Source organism: Felis catus, chromosome B1 (genome assembly GCF_018350175.1).
Source record: "Felis catus isolate Fca126 chromosome B1, F.catus_Fca126_mat1.0, whole genome shotgun sequence".
NCBI classification, from domain to species: domain Eukaryota; kingdom Metazoa; phylum Chordata; class Mammalia; order Carnivora; family Felidae; genus Felis; species Felis catus.
In genome coordinates this window covers 123,912,846-123,919,468 of record NC_058371.1, presented here as the reverse complement: position 1 = coordinate 123,919,468, position 6,623 = coordinate 123,912,846, and positions in this window count along the sequence as shown.

Genomic DNA, 6,623 nt, shown 5'->3' with positions numbered 1-6,623 from the left:
AAGTCAAAAGGCTCTGTGGACACTGAGAAGTCCAGCTCCAGCCCAAGTCCTATGTGTGCTCTTGAGCTTTCAGGCCCAACCACAGGCAACTGATTTCAAGATTTTGCTGACAGGCCTCTCATGGGTGGGGATATAGGAATGTGACTCAGCCCCACCATTTCCATGGCCCAATCAGGCTTCTACTCTCATATGCATAATGGCAGTCCTAACCCAGGCTCCTCCATTTGGATGTGGAGGGTCTCAGCTGAGGCACTTTTATCCACTTTGACTCAGCACTTCTTCACTTCTATCTTTTCTTCCATTTCTCCCCTGGCCTACAGGTCCCTAAAATACAGAAGTTTTTGCCTGGGACTCCTCATCAGGGAAACAATTCCTCCCATTTTCATTGCATCCACCTGAGCCTCTCCCTATGATGTTCTGCAGAAGAAATGAAACACCCAGGAGCTGGGAGTGGTGCCTGTTTTCTTGCCTTTGTTTGCACTGTCACAGTAACTGAACAAAGGCTTGGTTGTTACTTTCACTTTGGCTCATTGTCCTAATTGACACACTGACACCTGATTGCACGGCAACCACTAAATGGTTTTCAGACACCATGCCTACTTTGAAAGTTGGGCATGAAAAAAGACTGCCAGCATCACTTTTGCAAGAATTACAAGGGAAATTATAACATTGCCTCATGGCACATGTTACTTGTTGCTATGAATGGCAGTTAAGAAACATAAAACATCATACAAGAACTAGCACAATCCGGATTTTCTCAGAAACATCTAGCCAAAGAGCATACTAAAATGAAAACATTTATATAATTAATTAAGGAAATACTTCTGATCTTGTTAAGTCCTGTTCATATCATACAATCCAATTTCCTCTACATCAATTCCTATGACATTTCTAACCGACAGATATAGACAATCTATCCCTCTCATGTTATTTTATTGTATTTTCCTCAGATTTCAACTGTCACACTTGCTTTGCTACTAGTTTCCTTAGAATCAGTTACTTGTGCATGCCTACGTCTCCCTCCGTACATTGTAAGCCTCTGGCATACCACCTCGCGTCCATTACAACACCCAAACCATTTTAATTAGCACTGTTTTGATTGTGATAAACACTCAACAGGGACACCTGGATGGCTCAGTCAGTTAAGCATCTGACTTTGGCTCAGGTCATGATCACACAATTTGTGGTTTCAAGCCCCACATCAGGCTTTGTGCTGACCAGTTCAGAGCCTGGATCCTGCTTCAGAGTCTGTGCTTTCCTCTCTGTCTCTGCCCCTCCCTTGCTCATGCCCTGTCTTCCTCTCCCTCAAAAATAAATAAACATTAAAAAAAATTTAACACTCAACAAATATTTAAGTTGAATTGCTAATTTGGATTTGAAAATTGTGAGAGAACTTCATCACTATGTAGCTTTAAAAGGTAAGCCTCATCCAGGAAGTTCTACTGGTGGAATAGCCAATTAAGGCTAGTTTGTTTTTTTCAATTTTACTTCTTATTTTAAGATAGTTTTATTTTGAGATACATTCACATACAATTGTAAGCAAATAATACAGAGGTATCCTATGTACCCTTTATCCAGTGTCCTTCAATGGCACCACTTGCAAAACTATAGTACAACATACCAACCAGGATTTCAAGATGGATATATTCAAGGTACAGAACAGTGTTGTCACCAGGGTTCTTCTTGTTGCTCTTCTGTAACCATACCCACTACCCTCCCACCTCCACTACCTGCTTATCTCCTAACTGGTAATCTGTTTTCAATTTCCATAATTATGTCAAGAATGTTAGACAAATGAAGGAATAATTTTGGGTTTGTATGTAACTTTTGGGATATGCTTTTTTTCAGTCAGCATACTTCTCTGGAGATCCATGCAGGCTGTTGTGTGTTTCAGTAGTTTTTCCTTTATATTGCTGAGTAGGATTCTATATATGGTATCTTTAACCATTCATCTATTGAAAGACATCTGGACTGTTCCCAGGTCTGGTTATTAAGAATAAAACTGCTCTAAATATTCATGTATAATTTTTTGTGTGAACATATTTATTTCTCTGGGATAAGTAACCAGACTCAACAATTGTTAGGTCATATGGTAGATGTATGTCTTAGGGTATTAAGAAACTGACAAACTACTTTCCAGAAATGGTGTACCATTTTACATTTCCACTAGCAATGTATAAGTCATCCAGTTCCTCCAAACCTTACCAGAATTTGGTGTCATTGATATTTATTTTTAATTATAGCCATTTTGGTAGGTGTTAGTGATATCTCATTGTGGTTTTAATTTCCATTTTCCTTCCCTAATGGCTAATGATGTTGAACATCTTTTCATGTGCTTATGTGCCCTTTGTGTATACTCATTGACAAAATATCTCATCATGTCTTTTGCCCATTTCCTAATTGAATTGTTTGTTCTTGTTTGTTTTTTACTAATGAGATTTGAGAATTCCTTATATATTCTGGGTGATAGTCCTTTGTTAAATGTGTGATTTGCAAATGTTTTCTCCCAGTCTGTAGCTTGCCCTTTCATTGTCTCAGCAAGATCTTTTCAAGAGCAAGGTTTTTAATTTTGACATCCAAGTTATCATTTTTTCGCATTATGGATTGTGCTTTTGATACCCAAATTTTTTTTGTCTAGTCTAGCCCTAGATTGTAAAGATGTTCTCCAATTCATTTATGTTTTATTGTTTTATGTTTTAAAGTTAGGCCCATGACCCACTTTGGGTGAATTTTTGGCCTAATATGTGACATGTTAGTCAAGATTCCCTTATTTATTTACATATTTATTTAACCTATGAATGTCCAATTGCTCCAGCACCATGTATTGAAAGCTCATCTTTTCTTCAATGAATGGTATTTGCATCATTGCCAAAATTCAGTTGGGCATATGTGTGTGGGGCTACTCCTAGATTTATTGTTCTTTTTCATTGCTCAATGTGTCTATTCTTCTGCTAATATAATGCAGTCTTGATTACTAGACAAACAAAACAAAACAAACAAACAAACAAACAAAACTCCATGCCTAAAGGTAGAAGAGGCCACATTGAAGGAGGTGGGAAGTGCAGAGAAAGGTCTAGGAGAAAAATGGATGGTGGGTGCTCTGGAGGGGAGGCAGCTGTGGTTTTAGAGTAGGGAAAGAGAGAGAAGAACACACAGGGGAAGACACACGGAGAACATTTCCCCAAAGCGATTGGCTTGGAAAACAAGAGGAGCTGCATTTTGTGAGTTCTTGCAATCAGCTGGTCTTAAAGCCTAGAGTTTTAAAGGTCAGAGGCTTGGCTGGGATAGAGCCCTGAAGGCACTTCCCTGCTCCTGGAGAGTAGGCAGGTAAATAACCCAGGGGCAGACAGTGTGGAAATAGCAATTTGAAGAAAACTTCAGGCACAAAGTGGAGAGATTATTTACTCTTCTCAGGAGAAGTTCCTGAGAGGCAGCAGTTCAAGGAGAAACCTCTCTGGGAACAAAGGAACTGGCAGGTTCCATTTCCCTCCCCAGCCCTCAGCATAAACCCTTTCCACGTAAGAAAGCAGCTAAGCGTGGACACTGGATGCCTAACTTGCTTACACCAAGCCCACACCCACTGTGCTCTGGCAGGACTGCCCTTCTCAGCCAAACTTGCTCAGTCCCAGCATGACAGCCCTTCCCCCGCCTCCCAGAAGACCAGCATAAACCCTGCAGACACCATCTCTCCTGACCAGAGAATTCTGCAGGGCCTCAGTTCTGGTGGAGTTGGTATCAGGTCTCACTTCACAAGCAGACCATAGCACACTTAGTTAAAACTCAATACATTCAGTTCAGGGACCAAACACTGCCCAGAGCTGGCAAGGAGAGCTTTTGAAGATGACTAGCCAGAAAAATAGAGCAGTCAAAACACAACAGCAGAGTTCACACATCAAACACCAGAGACATTCCCTGAAGTGCCAGTCCCTGCACCCTACATGGGCTCTTCTTCATAAGGCCATTACTTGCAGGAGCAGGAGACATATTGGTTTTCCTAACATGCTAGAAGGCAGAGACTTAGACAAAATGCCAAGACGGAGAAATTTATCCCATATGAAAGAACGAGATAAGTCCATGGCCAGAGATCTAAGCAAAACAGATACAAGTAACATGCCTGATGGAGAATTTAAAGCAACAATCATAAGGATATTGACTGGGCTTGAGAAAAGAATAAGACATCAAGAAGACAAAAGAAAGATAAAAGAGTTAAAAAAGAAACAATCAGAGATGAAGAATGTCATGAATGAGTTCGGAAATAGGCTTGAAACAAAGAATAGAGGGCTGGAAGAAAAAGGAATGAATTAGTGACCTAGATGACAAAAAAATGGAAAATAATGAAGCTGAACAAAGGAGAAAAAGAAAAATTATGCAACACAAGAATAGAATTAGGGAACTCAGTGCTCCATCAAACATAATAACATTATTATTATAGGAGTCCCAGAAAAGAAGAAAGCGAAAAAAGAGCAGAAAATCTATTTTAAGAAATAATAGCAGAAAACTTCCTTAATCTGCGGAAGGAGACAGATATCCAGATCCAGGGGACACAGAGAACTCCCATTAAAATCAACAAAAGCAGGCCAACACATACTTTAATTACTTGTAATTAAATTTGCAAAATATAATGATAAAGAAAAAAATTAAAAGCAAAAAGACAAGTTTTTATTCTTATAAGGAAAGTCCCATAAAGCTAGCTGAAGACTTCTCAACAGAAACTTGGCAAGTCAGAAGGGAGTGGCATGATATATTCAAAATGCTGAATAGGAAAAATATGCAGCCAATAATATATTATCCAGCAAGTCTATCATTCAAAATAGAAAAAGAGATAAACAGTTTCCTAGACAAACAAAAACTGAAGGAATTTGTGACCACTAAACCAGCAAAGAAATATTAAAGGAGACTCTTTGAGCACATAGGAGAGACCAGAAGTGGCAAAGACAAGAAAGGATCAGAGAAAATCTCCAGAAACAATGACAAAACAAATAATAAAATGGCAATTAATACGTATCTATCAATAAGTACTATGGGGGTGCCTCAGTGACTCAGTCAGCTAAGCGTCCAACTTCAGCACAGGTCATGATCTCACAGTTCATGAGTTTGAGCCCCACGTCGCACTCTGTGCTGACAGCTCAGAGCCTGGAGCCTGCTTCAGATTCTGTGTCTCCCTCTCTCTCTGCCCTTTCCCTGCTCATGCTCTGTCTCTCTCAAAATTAAATAAACATTAAAAAAAATTTTCTTTAAATAATAATTATTATGAATGTAAATGGACTAAATGTTCCAATCAGAGCCGTACTATGTCAAAATGGATTAAAAAACAAGACCCATCTGTAGGCTGCCTATAAGAGACTCATTTTAGACCTAAAGACACATGCAGATTGAAAGTGAGGGAATGGAGAAACATTTATCACACAAATGGATGTCAAAAGAAATCTGGAGTAGCAATACTTCTATTGGACAAACTAGACTTCAAGACAAAGGCTGTAAAAAGAGACAAAGAAGGGCAGTATATAATCATAAAGAATCCAACAATCCAACAAGAAGATATAACAATTGTAAATATTTTTGCATCCAAAAGAAGCACCCAAATACATAAAATGGTTAATAATAAACATAAAGAAACTAAATAATAAAAACACAGTAATAGTAAGGGACTTTAACACCCTACTTACATCAATGGACAGATCATCTAAACAGAATATCAACAAGGAAACAAGAGCTTTGAATGATACACTGGAAACAGATGGACTTAACAGATATATTCAGAATATTCCATCCCACAACAGCAGCATACACATTCTTTTAAAGTGTACATGGGACATTCTCCAGAATAGAGCACATATTATGTAAAAAATCAGGTCTCAACAAGTACAAAAAGATCAAAGTCATACCATGCACCTTTTCTGAACACAATTATGAAACTAAGTCAACTACAAGAAAAACTTTGGAAAGACAACACATAGAAGCTAAACAATATGCAACTTAATACTGAATAGGTCAACCAAGAAATCAAAGAAGAAATTTAAAAAATACATGGAAAAAAGTGAAAACGCAACAATCCAAAACCTTTGAGATGCAGCAAAAGCAGTCCCAAGAGGGAAGTATACAGCAATACAGGCTTACATCAAGAAGCAAGAAAAATCTCAAATAAACAACCTACCCTTAGACCTAAAGGAGCTAGGAAAAGAACAACAAACAAAACCTAAAGCCAGCAGAACAAAGGAAATAATAAAGATTAGAACAGAAATAAATGAAATAAAAACTAAAAAACAAACCAACAACAACAACAACAAAAACACAATAGAACAGATTAATGAAATCAGGAGGTAGTTCTTTGAAAAAATTAATAAAATTGATAAACCTCTAGCCAGACTTACCAAAAATAAAAGAGAAAGGACTCAAATAAAAAAAATCACAAATGAGAGAGGAGAAATAACAACCAATTTCACATAAACACAAATAATTATAAAAGAATATTATGAAAGGCTATATGCCAACAAATTGAACAACTAAGAAGAAATGGACAAATTTCTAGAAACATATTAACTATCAAAACTGAAAAAGAAGAAATAGAAAATTTGATCAGACCAATAACCAGCAAAGAAATTGAATGACCAATCAAAAAACTC